General features: G+C 45.6%; 1 long non-coding RNA gene across 5 annotated transcripts in view; it reads left to right on the plus strand.

The window, feature by feature from the left end:
* LOC121057479 overlaps positions 1-14296 on the plus strand; it is a 144191-nt gene that overhangs the window by 126624 nt on the left and 3271 nt on the right. For 2 of the 5 annotated variants that reach the window (XR_005813803.1, XR_005813802.1), the window contains exons 4-6: positions 5590-6319; positions 8003-8133; positions 9130-11107. This is a non-coding gene — a long non-coding RNA (uncharacterized LOC121057479). Of the gene's footprint in view, positions 1-1732; positions 2102-3978; positions 4125-5589; positions 6320-8002; positions 8134-9129; positions 11108-14296 lie in introns of those variants that run through there. The other 3 variants (XR_005813804.1, XR_005813806.1, XR_005813805.1) reach the window with 2 other exon arrangements.

Below are 14296 nucleotides of genomic sequence, written 5' to 3' on the forward strand. Positions count from 1 at the left end.
AGGTGAAAACCTGGCCTATCTGAAGACATGTCAAAATTCTCCTTGACTTTAGATAATTTGGATTTTACCTAAATTGTTTTGATAAATACAGTGAAATGTGTCGTAAGACACCTCAGTAATCTTAACAGTGACCCAAGAGAGATGAGTATTCTAGAATTTAACAGAAACCAAAGCTTTTCTAAAAATAATTAAAAAAAAGGAATACACATATGAAAGTAATGTTGATTAGCAAAAGATAGTATTATGGAAATTTATTATTTTCTGTAAAAATTTACACGTATTTGCCTATCACAAATGCAGTATTACCCCATAGTAATGGTACTTGGAATTACTTAAACTAACTAATCATATTTGCTACTATGAATATTCTTTAAATGAAAATGTTTGTACATCAATTTTAACACAATAAAAATATCAAATAAAAAGAGGAGGAAATAAAAGGAAATATTCACAGGTTAAGCATACATGTTTTGCCAAAATAAAAAGTGCACTTCTTTGTACTCAACTTAAAAAATAATTTTATTATGTGGGCAGTATAGGGTTTCAGGAGTCCTTAATCATTCATTTCCTTGCTTTTAAGTGTGAGGGTTTTGCAAATGATGTGATACGTAAGTACATTGTTGTCACTTAGCAACCTTAACTCGTTTCTGAAGTGAGTTGTTTGTTTCTATAATAATGAGACTCTCAGAATACCATGGTGATGAGCATAGGAGACCTTGTATGCTTAGACAGAGTGCTAACTCCATAAATATTGCACGGCTTGGAGGTAGAAGGCCCTCACAGCAGAGGAGTAGCTCTTCACTCTGGTCCACAGCATGAAAACCCCATCACTGGCTCTTTGGGCTCTTTATGAGGAGCACCTGAAAGTTGTCCTGAAGACAAGAGTCATGGTCCTTTCAGGCAGAAGACCTGCGATTTGGGCTTTGGGTGCAGCTGGAGGTCACCTCTACAACACGCATGATCTTGGATGTCCAAGCATGCCTTGATGAGTTTGCAGCCAGCTCTGAGATGTGTTCATCGCTGTCACCAGACCTCATCGTACAACCTTGTGCTTTGCATTCAGCTCCATGCTCTGAAAACAGTTTTCTTCTCTCCAGGCAGTCCTGCTAGACCTGCACTGGGCCTTCTCTTGGCCCCTAATTACTCCTTTACACACTTCTTCCAATGTAACACAGCTATAAAGCCGGCTTAACCAGCTGGGGGAAGATTGCTGGCCTCTGGGAAGCCTGCTGTGATAAAGAACCTCCAGAAGGGTTCCTGCAGCTGGGAACCAATGCCAAACCTTGAGGGCTGTGTCTGGGGAAAACAGGAAAAGACAAATAGTATGGCTGGGATAGAGCGAAATCCCCGACATTCTTAGCTTTCGGGATCTCTCTCTGGAGCACCAGGTTTCTGGGAGTGACTTGAAGCAGAAGGCTTAATAACAGAAGTCATAATATATTCTAGACAACTCTTTTGCATCCTAAACCTGCATTTACTATGCAAGGCTACAATAAATACCTGGACATACTCTATCCTACTTGAGTTTGAGAAAAATCCTCCCGATTTTTCCTGTTTTTCTCTTCCCTCGCTCTCAGTTCCCTCCTTTTTGTATTTCCCGATCTTACACACGATATATTTGTGTTGTTGCTAATGCTCCTTGAGTTTAAATTAATCTTTTAAGGAAGGATGAACCGCATGAACTTTCTTTTGTTTTAGAAATCACATCCATATTCATAATCCACTAATCATGTTTGATAAATCAGAATTCGTTGTGAACATACTAACCCTTCATGTATGCTGCAGTTTTTAATCTTGTAGGAAAAGTGATCATCTGTGCAGTGCATTTGAAGGGGCTGGGCTGGGCTGTCTGGGGTGTCTCATTGAGTCAGCTTCCCTGTTTGTACAATTACGGCTTGCGCTCCCGAATCTAAGCTATCATCTAAAAACATAATAAAGTCTTCAGTAAAAAGAGGAATCTTCACAGTGCGACCAAACACCATCTCAGTGATGCTGGCCTGTGTCTGCAGCTGGTCTGGAATAGCAGCTCTGGGCCCTGCCCTCATTTCGGTGGTGGAGCCATGCTGCAGCCTTGGGCTCGTACTCTTGCAGGTCAGCAATGGTACGTATTCCACTTGCAGTCAAAGAATCCACAGAGGGGTGACTGTAGGGATCTGTGGGGGTCCATCATAAGCAGTGACTTGTTTAACCTGGGTGCAAGTTGTGGGTAAGAGTGGGAAGATGACTTTTGCCCCTCCACCACTTGCACAAGAGTGTGCATGTTTGGTTGTTTTCTAAGTATTTACAAACCAGGACTTTTTGGCAACACCTAGGTAAGTGTGAGATTACCTACATCGCTTTTTTCTTTTTTTTTTTTTGCGTCCGTGCATTTATCTGATCTTCGCTTTAGAGAAGGGAGGGGTCCAGACCCTCTCATCCCTTCTGCGTGCTGCAAGAGCACAGCATTTTCCCCACTGCTGCGGGGAAAGCCCTCCGTAGGGAAGGACAGGGACAAAGTGCAGAACTCGGGACCACAGACCACCTCCCGTGATGGTGTAAAGGTGGCTGGCCCCAGTCCTTGTTTGTGGAGTTGCTCCGCTTTCCACCCAGCCCAGAGGTTTGGGCTCCCGTGCTCTCCCAAAGAAATATAGCTGTTATTTGCTGAAGCAGATTCTAAGCCTGCCACGCTTAATAATTCAGTGGTGAACTTTAGAGCTGAGCGCAAGCTGAAAAATAACTTGCTTTAGTAAGTACAAAATCTCCATTTCTGCTGCCTTTGCTTCTCCCTCCCTCTCCCACCCCTGGCCCAGGCAGCCCCTGCAATCCAAACCCTCGCCATGAGCATGCGACGGAGCCAAAAGGAAAGGCTCCAAAAATCCCCTCCGAAAGGGAGGGAGATTCATTTCCTCTCTGTGGGATGTTTATTGTTTTTTTCCTGCTCTCAGCGGCCCAAGGTCTCTGTCGTTTTACATGATGTTTATAAGGGAAACGGTTCTCGTAGGCACCGATGAGTTCATCCACAGAGACCGCGCGGAGCCTGGAGATTTAAATTTATACCTCCCCGACGCCGCGGTAATTGGGGCTCCCAGGAGAGGAAACCCTGACAAGTGACACAAATAAACCCTGCCAGACCCCTCTGCAGACCTGTAGCAGCAGTAACCTCAGGAGGGTTCCCATGATCGAATTACCCTTAAACAAATGCTTCTGCAGTAACTGAGGAGGCAACTGCTGAAGGTCAGCCAGGTGTTTATAGACCGTGTTTACCAGGTTTATTTCCCAGCCCATGAGTTGCAACACTGGCAAAATGGAGCTGGAAGAAGGTAAAAACCTAATTAAAACTTGTTACTCCAATTGTCTACAAATGCATTTATTTAGGCCTTCCCTACCCCTGTAGCTATTCAGGCATAATTACACAAGTGCCGTTTCCCAGAATATAAATGAATAGTATAAAGTACACACATTTTCTCCCCTGTGAATTGAAATTTGGCAATCTCTGTGGCACTTGTTTGGGGAGCTGATGAAAACATCCCGAAGATGTCTACATCTCAGTGGAGAAGAGGAAGGTATGCTATTGATAGGCAGATAGGTATGGACGTATGGATATATCAACAGATAGAGCTATAGAAAAATGAGGTATAGATTTGCTTCCTTTCTCCTAACCCTTTGCAGTCAGTACCTTTTTGTTTGGAGGGGGAAATGCGGTGCGTTGATGCAACCAGATCTTGACAGCCAAAGGAACAGTTATCCTGAAGTTCAGGAAGACCTGAAATTCAGAAAGAAATTCAGAAATCCTCAGCAGACCCATTTGCAACCCCCCTCGTGATGACAGCCTGTGTGATGCTGGGGCAGCCCCTTGGCCGCTTGCTCCTGGCTTTTTATTTCTTTTTTCACCTTTTGTCTGATGAGATTGCAAGCTTCTTAGGGAAATGACCTATTGTATAAATATGTTATCTCCACGTAGAAGGGAAAATAATTAATACTGATGTGTCATTTAAACAGCTGGGAGGGAATGCGTTTCAGGTGCCGCACTGCTTCAACTGTTGATTAAAAGACAAGAAGTCCCCACAGCTGACTCACAGACTGCTGGTGTACCAGTTCTGGGTTGACCGTGCACAGAAGACAGACAGCTCCTTCTGGTAAAAATGGTGAGGAAGCCAGAAGTTATGGATGTAATACAAAAATCATGGGATGAAATTCTCAGATTGGATAATGCAGGAGGTTCAAACCTGAAGAGCAAGGGGCTCTTTGATATCTTTCATTCTGGATTTCCTCCTGGAGGCTGCTGGTTTTGAGCTGAACAGCAGCTAAACAGAAGTGTTGGCTTGCACAGAGCTCTGCTGTAAGCCCAGTGCCTGATAGGATCTATAAGCTTGATGGGACACTGGAAATTCAGAGAGGTTTTTATTAGAGAGAATTAGTCATGGTGTCAAGGGACTCTTTCATTTCTTGCTTGTTTAACCGTACGTAAATTGTTTATCACTTAGTCATTACCAGCTCACATCCCTGGATCTAGCCCTGTTGACAACTTGTCCCTTGGGGTTTTGTTGCAGTGCAGACCTTATCCTGGCCCTGGATCTCCCTGCCATATTCTTTTCATGTTGCTATTTGTGAGCTGAACTCTCCCACAAAGCTGGAGGAAGAGCTTGGTCAGAGGGTGGCTTTCCCAGGACCAGGAGACATCCCGTTGACCACTCAGCCCCAGCGGCTGTTTGCATCCTCCCCTTGAATGCTGGCTCTGCACACCAGCAGATGGGAGGAAGATCTCCTGCTCCAAGCCCTGTGTGCTTGGACCCAGTCTCCCAAAGACACCCATCGAGTTTTGGGGCAGTCTAAGCTGCCCCAGCAGAGGTACCTGCGGTACCACGCAGCACGTGGGCAGCCCAGCAGCTCGCCAGCTCCAGCGTTTCCCAACATACCGAAGTTTTCCTAATGCGCCAATTACTCGGTGCCCCGGGTCATCACCGCGCTGGTGGTAAAATCTGCTGTCACAGAGCTGGACTTTTCTATGTTTCCCTCGGCTCACAATCACCAGAAGATGATTTAATTGCATGAGAAAATGTTCTCTTTAATCTCTTAGAATTAGTCATCTCTTCCTCACTCATCTCTCTATATTTTTGGTTAGAGAGACTGAAAATCTTAATATATCAGTGACATTTATAACACATGTTAATATTATAAAACGTCAGCGCTCTATTTGCAGAAATGAATACTGATGTGATGGGAGTGTTTTATTATGTCAATGACTTTTATTATAAATATGATAAAACTGTGTCATCTTTTTTTTTTTTTCCAAATAAAAAATAAAGCCACCTAATCATTTATCTCAAGGTTACTGCTCCGCTACCTGTTTAATTTATTCAATGGCACTGTTAAAAAAACACACACCCTGCAATGGATTTTCACATTGTGTGGTCATTTGATGGATGTTAGCATTTACCTGCATGTTTATTTAGGATTAGAGAGTGATTATGAGCACAGAAATGGGGCTAACATAGAGGCTTCCTATGGACAAAAAGCCAAGAGATGAAACCTAGTTTTGAGTGACTAATTAATTATTACCAGAGGGTAAAAGGTGGCTCGATATCGTGATGTCCACCTTGCTTTCTCCAGGGTTGCTGGCTCCTGACACTGCCATGCCTTAATTCCGCCAGCCCCATGAGAAGATTATGCTCGTGAGATGCTGACCCCTTCCTGCTGGTGCCCTGCCTGAAGATCTCCTGGCCCTCGTGTTCACTGCTAGGCCCACGGAGATCGAGAGGCTCTGGGAGGTGTCTTGGACAAGCCCATTGTTTGGGCTGTGACACCATGCTGCCAATTAATCTTAATTAATTAGTAAATCACAGCTAGCATTTACTGTTGTGAGTAAGCTCAACTGTTCACAATAGGTAGTTGCACTGCCAGCCCCAATAATCAGGTGGCAGATTCACCAAAATCAAGAGCTCATTGTAAGGATGATGATATTTTATGGAAAAGATTAGTAATGAATGGGTGTTCGTGTGCATTTCTGCTTTGTCTCCTTGACTGTTTAAATTTCCTTACTAATTTTTTTTTTCAAATTGCAGGCCCCCAAGAATCATGTTTACAAGAAATGAAATATTAATATACTTAGAAGAGAAAAATCGATTTGATCTGTACAAACTATTGTGACTGCAAGGGCTGGGATTTTTCAGAATACCAAGCAATGCCATGGAAGTCCCTCCAAAGTTGGAAGCAGCCATGGTGAGCTGGCACACGAGTGGTCCTGAGCTTGCACACGGCACCGCGAGGGATCTGTTCCCCTGGGGAAGAAGCGAAGGGAGGAGGACAAAGATTACAGTGTTAAGATCATGCTGTTGCTATGGTTAGTAGAGTGAAAGTCTTGAGGATTTTTTTTTTTATGTATATATACTTTTTTCTTCCCCCCATTCTATGTGCTAATGTTCCTGCAAAGGGAAGCCCGGGACTGCAGTCCCCGTAAGAAGGCCATCTGTTTTGGTTAGCGACTTGAAGGAGGTCAGAAATGGGCTGTGGAAGCCGACTGTCACAAAACGTCACGCAGCAGATAATAAACCCACAGCGAAATTTAATGTGTGGGTGTTTTTCATGGAAAGCATCTCAGATCTCTAGAGAGACACCCGGTCTGATGCACTGCTGCTGCTGAGACCTGGCAGAGTCGTCGCGCGCGGTGCAGGATCTGGCCAGGGGGCTGCGGGGAATCAATGACAAGCCAAGGAGCTTCCCCAGGTGCCACCAAACCTAACGGCAGCACGAGGCAGGGAAGCTCCCTTGCCTGCTGCTTGAATGCAAAATATCTGCAAGGTGGCTCTGCTCAAGGGCTCACTAATTCGTGCCAGGGGGCAGGAGAAATAACTTTCTGCTGGTGTCCAGTTCGGAGATTTCCCGGAGGGGAGGACAAGAAGTGACCACCCCAGGGCAGCGGCAGTGGGACACGGTGTGTTTCATCCCGGCAGTGCCTGTCCCATCCCCTTGCCAGGCAGCACGAGGGCTGCTGAGAGACTGCCTGGGTTATTAGGCTGTCTCAACAGCGTGTTTGTGATGGTTCCCCAAGGACTCCAGTCTGAAGTAGCGGAGTCGCGCAGCCAGAGAAGGCTTCTGCCTCCCAGAAGTGAGCTACAACAGCACTTTAGCTGGAGACAGAACAGCTCTTTAAAAAGAAAATGCCGCGACTCCTCTTTTAAATGTTCCACTGGGCTCTCGAGGAGCTTTGCAGCCATCCACAAGGCTCTGAATGTTAAGGATGCAGAAACGAGCCCTGCTAAATCACAGCGGTGCCTGGCTGGTCTCCTACCAGCAGCAAGAGAGCGCAAGGTGTCCTGTAGTTGCAGGCAGGACATAGGAATCAGCTCATTTCACAGATTTCTTCACTATGTCTTTATTTTCTTCACTGTTTACTCTCTTTTCCCATTCTCAATCCTTAAGGGTGAAAGTGGACACCTCCTTCCCTTCCCCTCCCAGTACCAGGGGTTATGAGGAAACACAAAGGAAGGAAATCATGGCGGGTTATTTACCCCTTGAGGAAATGCCCCGTTGGAGAAATATAAATGAGATTTTAATCAGGAGAATTCCTAATTAAATATACAGGAAACCCTGATCCTCTTCCATGTACTCTGCTCTCAAGCAAGCTGCTACTGATTTTATATTGGTGTGAATTAATTGCTCTCACTATAGACTTTCATAGAGGTCTTATTAGTGGCATTCAATATATTCCTAATGAGCAAGGTCTATCGAAACACCCTTCTGTATAGCAGCCTATTGCACTCGGGGGGTTAGAGATCCGTAGGAAAGGAGAGTGGAGATGAAGGTCCTGAAGCACAGGTGGGCTTGTGAGCCTTCGGAGAGCTCTGGCACAGGCTGCTGAGATGTTGCTGCAGCTCTGGCTGCAGATGCACAGCCCTTCCCACCCCCCAGCCACACACACACACAAAAAAAATGTATTGACGCAAAATGTGGGAGAAAGGAAGAGAATCTGCAAATCATTTTTATTTATCTGAATCTATTGATGTGTCTGTGTATCCATATCTAGCTGCCTACCCGCCCATCAGTGCATTTCTTCGCCATCCTCCCACAGACACTCGTCTGACTCCTGCCCCTGCAGCTGGTGCATGCCTGGCGTCTCCTGACCTGGGCTGGCTCTCGCCTGCAGTTCTCCTGCAGGTGAGTTTTTAGAGCTTTCACCTCCTCTAATCTTGTGCTTCAGGAGCTGGCTGAAGGAAGAAATTCCCTTCTTCATGTGCCGGGGCTGCAGGGCACAGCCTGGGTGGTGCCTGGGAGAGCAAAGCTGGCTACAGGTCGCCCAGGAGGTGCCTTCACTGAGATCTGGAGGGAGAAGCTGGGTGTGATGGTGCATGTAATGCCAGCAAACCCCAGGGAACCTGAAGCGGGAGAGTGTCTCCGAGCTGGTGTTACTCTTGAGTATAGCAAAGTCTGCAGTTGAATGGCTAAAAGGGGAAAGCTCCAGCAAAGGGAGGAGATGGGCTGAAGGTGAAGGGCTGCTGTGTGAGACATCAGTAGGGATGAAACCGTTACAAGGAGAGAAAAGAGAGTTTGGGCGTTAAAGGAGGATTCAGAGGGAATGTCCGAGGGGCCTGGCTGCACAGGCAAAACTGCCTAACCCGTGGCTGGTAAACAGAAAAGGGGTGGGTAGGGAATAGGGCACCACAGGGGCTCAGAGAAGGGTTGGCACCGGGGGTTCGGAAGGAGGAAAAGCTGCACAGAGATGCCAGAGAGAGGCAGAAGCAGTGGCCTGAGGCAGAGAAGAAGGGTAAGGGATGTAGGACTGCAGCTCTGGGATGCGGGATTGATTTACAGAGCGAGGAGCGGCCAGCCAAGGGGAAATACTGGCATAAGAATTCCCATGAGGGGGGAGCAATGCCATGGGCAGGGACAGCAGCCAGGCCTTGGTGCTCTCTTCCTGTCACTTTGGCACTTTGCTCTACTTTCACCTCCATCCATTCCTTCCACAGCCACGTTTCTGAGTTCCTTAAGGATGACTCATTAAAATAACAACAAGGAAAAAAAAAAAAAAGGCCAAAGAAAAGCAACAGCCACCTATTTCTGATCTAAAATGAAAGGGCAAGCTGTGTTTTCTATTTGGTCTAGAAAATGCCTTTCAGAGCTCAGCTGGCATTTAATTTGTTTATTCTTTCTCAGGACTCTCGCTCGCCTCTCCCTGCTCCTGTTTTTCACAGTTGCTCCTAAGTGGAAGGCAAAGCCAATAATGGCCAGGCTGGAGGTGAGCTTTCAAACCCACAACATTGGAGCAGGTTCAGAAGGAAACAAATGCAGGCTGCTCGGGCATCATTTAGGAAATGGCTGGAGACAGATGGGCATTTGGAGCTGAAACAAGAGCAGAAAAACCACGGACTTTGGGGCAGCAGGAGGGTTTTGTGCTGCTGCAGGGCAGCTGACAGTGCTGGCTGGGGGTGGAAGGGGTGCTAGCAGCAGACCCAGCTGCCCAGGGGAAAGCTGCCCTCCTCCTCCTCATCATCATAACCTGGGCATTGTGATGGCAGGAGGTGGCAATTCACGGTGACAGCTTTATGAGCAGATCTGTGCGCTGCGGTGATGAGGCTTAGCTCCTGAAGAGCTCCAAATGGGACTTTTAGAGGCTCTTAAACCAGCTGTGCAGTGTTTTCTGTTTCACAAGACCAGGTCCACGCCAATTTCCAGTGTGAGGACCTGCATGTGAGTACGCCTGTGTGTGTGCCAGTACTGGAAGGGCTGCAGTGCACGAATGATGAGGTTATTAAGTGGAGACTGCTAGGGCTGAGGTGGCAGTGGAAGGTCGGGGCTGTGTCCTAACAGTTATCTCACCATGGGGGGTGCTCAGCTTCCTGTATCCCAGGGCAAGTCAGCAGAAAGGCAAGCATGTGTATTTAGCTACAATTTCCAGGTGGATGCTGAAGAATACAGACAATAAATAAGATGCTGGAGACCTCCATCCTCTTGCATATATATATGTAGTATGTGATCTGAGCCTCCGTGTCCAGTGTTTTCAGTCACACTGGGGAGTTTACCTGCTGAAGCAGAGCAAAAAGACATCAACCTTCAGAGCTAGAGCAGATCACTTAGAGATGGCAAATAAATGCAAAATATCTTCCTGCTTCACCTGGACAAAACTTATTCAAGAAAGGACGTATCTGGAGAAGCCAAAGGAATGCAGTCAGTGTTTGACTCCTGGGGGCACTTCGCAAGCCAGCCATCTCTGATATCCCATCCGTCTGCATCCCAGTGTTAATTCTGGGAGTCACCCGTCACTTAGCCAAGCTAAGCCACGCTGCAGCTCCAGCCTGTCCCCGCTGGCAGGGGGCTCGGCTCTCTGTCTTGTCCTTGTCTTGCCTCTGCCTGCCTCATGGCACGGATCTCTGCAGAGCGGCCAGGCCGCCAGCAGCTCTTCCTCTTTGGGTTTGCACAGCCTTTTCCTTGGGATCCAGGGGACTTGTTTGTATTAACGTAATTGGCAAACACATTGTTCAAATATTAGCAGTGGCAGCAAAACCATTGTGCGGGAGTAGTCGAGGCAAGCAGCCCCTCCACTCGCAACAGTTAAAACCTGGATGCTGTTGCCAGGCATGTTAGGCGCTGAACGCGATCCAGAAAAGCCGTCCAGCTCTGGAGCTGGCTGAGCAGCTCCAGTCTTAGTCATTATTAATGTGACTGGGGATAAAACTACACAGAAAGCCACTTTCTGCAGCCGAACGCATGTGATGAAGCACTTGGTGTTACGTTCAGCCACCCCTGGTGCGTGGAGCGAGTGAGCAGGATGACAGGGGCTGTGCTGAGCATCTTCAAAACAAGAGGAAAATGATAAAGAAGAATGTCCTAATGGCTTTGCCCTACCCCACAGTTGTGTAAGATGTGAGGAAGGAGGTTTTCCAGGCACTTGTTGAACAGGACTTCGTGGGAAATGTTTATAGTGGTGAGCTAAATTCCACAACACGTCTGAATCAATGCCATTTTATGCCAGGTACAAATTGGGTCAATATTTTTATGATGATGGCCTTCATTGATACACTGCTTGACTGAAAAAAAAAATAGGATATAAAGTGATCGTAAAGTTCAGTTTATGCTTAAACATACGGACATGTGAATAATGCAGTTCCTATATGACAATAAAAAGGATGGGAGGAAGGTCTTTTGAATTCTTTATTGATGAATTTAATGTGGTGGGACAATACCAAATCAATGGCATGATGGAGGGGCTGGGGTTGCCAGGCCCACGTCCCTGATTTGGGCTGGACCTACGGCTGATGAAAGTGAGAATTTCAGTCATTAAATATCCATCTCCCTCCTGAGACTGTGAGAAAGAAAAGTGCCAATAGGATCACAGAGATCTCCAACTCGCATTCGTTTACAATGGAGTGCCAGTGAGAGGCAGCTGAGGAAAGCTGATGGATGAGGATGCTGAGGATTAATAGGAATGTACTTGCATATCACTGCCCCTATGAAAAATCCCAACTATCTCTTCCTTCTCCCCACTATCCAACAGTACCAGCTTTCTTTGGTCTTTCAGGTAAATCCCTATTTCTTAGAAATGTGAGTTAAGGGAGAGTCATTTTTGTGTAAGAAAACATGCAGTGGTTTTTTTTCTGTAGGTGAAGCTGAAAAAAATACCCCAGCATAGCCTGAAAATGTAAAAGAGAGAAGACACATAAACAAGAATTCAGAATTGTATTTATAAAAACCTCATGCATTTTTTTCAGCTATTCTCATGCTGTTTGAACATGTAAAGCTGGGCGCGCTCTGGCTGCAGTCAGAGTATCTCCTACGATAACTCTGTTGGAGTTGAGACGAGCTACATAAGCAAACAATTTGGTCCATAATTTTTCCTCATGATCGGCGATTTAAAAAATAATCTCTGAAGGCAGTGGGTGTTTGAACGCTGTTGTCTCTGCTCATGCTGATGCTTTCCCTTACTGCTCCTGAACCCAGCCTGGTGCTGCTCAAAGCCCCAGCAATATTGCAGCCTGGAGCCTTGTCAAAGCACCCTGACCGCACTTGTGCTTGACTTGGCCGAAACTGGACTACAACACGAATAAACCCCTGTCCTCTCACTTTTCCAAACCCACAAGGAATAAAATCTGCCCAAAGTTGCCTCTGCTTCAGGTGTGTAACAGCAGTGCCATGTCCTCCCTTCTGCTATGGGGAAACTGAGGCTCAAAGGTGACATCTGTTTTGGCAAACAAACTAAAAACTGATCTATAATAGGGTTAGAGATGTGAGCCCCAAACCATATATCTTGTCAATTCAAGTAATTGTCTTCTAAACACCAGTCTTAGGCTTTAACCAAAAGTCTGTCCTTATATGAGAAGCGAGCAAACTCTGTGGTTTCAGCAAAGTGTTTCTGTTAGAACCAAAAAGCCCAGAGCTTTTGGTACATTATTGCATTCGTTTAAAAACTGTTAAAATTAATGGGAAAGTATAAGAAAACAAAAATCATTACAGGAAGCTTTTTCTTTTAATATGTATAAACTCAAAGAGATTGATGTACTGATATTTTTTCTACACAACCGTTTTGTTAATGAAATATTTTGTTGCTCATTTACCTTTACAAATATCCAAGGACAGCTTCACCACAGGCTTTATGTTATTCCCCAGCAAGCAGGAAGTTTGTGGTTTTAGGGAAATGCTTTTATTTAACATTTAAAACAGAATGCAGATCTGATTCTCTTGCAGCATTTTGTTCCAGTATGATATTTCAATAGATCAATAGGATTGATAGCATGAAAAGTTAAATATAAACTCAATTTTGTTGCAAAATAGTTGAAGGATAGTGTGAAAATGCTCCAAATTTTATTTTAACTCAAGATCCTCCAGATATGGCAATTCATTTCATGATAATGATATTTTGGGGCACATTATTCTCTCCCACGGGCTTCAGAGTAGGGCTTATACCTGTCTGCACCAAAGGAAAATTGGAAGCAATTTCTGCAACATTGATATTTTTCGGCTGATTTTTTTTTTTTTGATTTTGATAGAAACTGAATACTTCTTTGCAAATATTTTGATGGAAAATCCCTAACAGTCTCCCATGATTCAATGAACTCAGTTGGATTCCTTAAGTCACAAAATCAGAGAATCACAGAACCACAGAACGGCTGGGGTTGGAAGGGACCCTAAAGGCCACCCAGTCCCAGCCCCCTGCCATGGCAGAGATGCCATCCACTAGGTGAGCTTGCCCAGGGCCTCATCCAGCATGGCCTTGAACACCTTCAGGGATGGGGCATCCACAGTTTCTCTGGGCAGCGTGCTTGCACCTGTGCCCAAGGGAAATCTTTGCATTTCGTAGCATTCTTATTCTGTTTGTATCGTCCTCGGTTGTGGCCCTGCGTTGCCTCCCATTTGTGTGGTTCCCACAGGTGACTGATTGAACACAAGTGTCATTTTGGCTGCTCCCCATTCGTATCTCGGCTGCTTAATTTTGTCCTGTGGATGGTGTCCTGGAGGGATGCAGGGAGAGGAGACAGGAGGGAACCTTCCGAGGAGCATCAGTTCAGGTTGGGTGTCCATCCAGCCTAAGAATGGCACTTGTCACCTCCTTCCCCACCGTTAGACAGGTGAGAGCTGTCACATTCCCTGCCAGCACGCTGCCACATATCCTTTCAGCCTGTTAAGTACTGATAAAACTGTGACAAACACATGGTCACAGGAACAGGAGATGTGAAGATGCAGCTGCAGATCCTGGACCATTACAGATGTTTCCAACAAGCTGCTTCTATTATCCCTACAACCTTTCTTCTTTGCTCCCAACCAACCATGACACGGCTGATTCAGCCACATGGAATTAAACACACCTCGCTCCCCCTTTTTTTTCCCCATTACTTGTATTTCATACTGAGTTTTGATGAGCTTCAGGTATCTGTCCTTATATGAGGCAAAGGTTATAAAATAACAATGAGATCCCCAAAGTACTAATAGGATAATATGTGGTGAGAGGAAGGTACCAAGGGGAAAAAGAAGCAAGGGAAAATGTAAAGAAAAGGTAGAAAGAAAAAGGAATAATGAGAAGAAAAGAGTGACAAGAGCAGAAGGAAAAAAAACAAAAGCAATGTAAAATCAAAAATAGGGGAAAGGCTAAAAGGCAAAAGGGCAGATGGAAGAGAGAAAGGAGAAGATGAATGGGTGGGCTGGAGGAAGGCAAAGGAAGGGAAAAGCTGAGTAAGGAGGGATGAAAGAACTCCAGAGTGATCGGTTCTGCAGGTGCATCTCAGCAGGTTGCCTCTGATCGGCTCTCTCAGGGACACAGCATGTTACCTGGACTAATTTATAAAGGAAATGAAAAGGAAATGGACTTGTTATAATGAACGCCATTAATTCA

This window comes from Cygnus olor, chromosome 19 (assembly GCF_009769625.2).
Source record: "Cygnus olor isolate bCygOlo1 chromosome 19, bCygOlo1.pri.v2, whole genome shotgun sequence".
NCBI lineage: Eukaryota > Metazoa > Chordata > Aves > Anseriformes > Anatidae > Cygnus > Cygnus olor.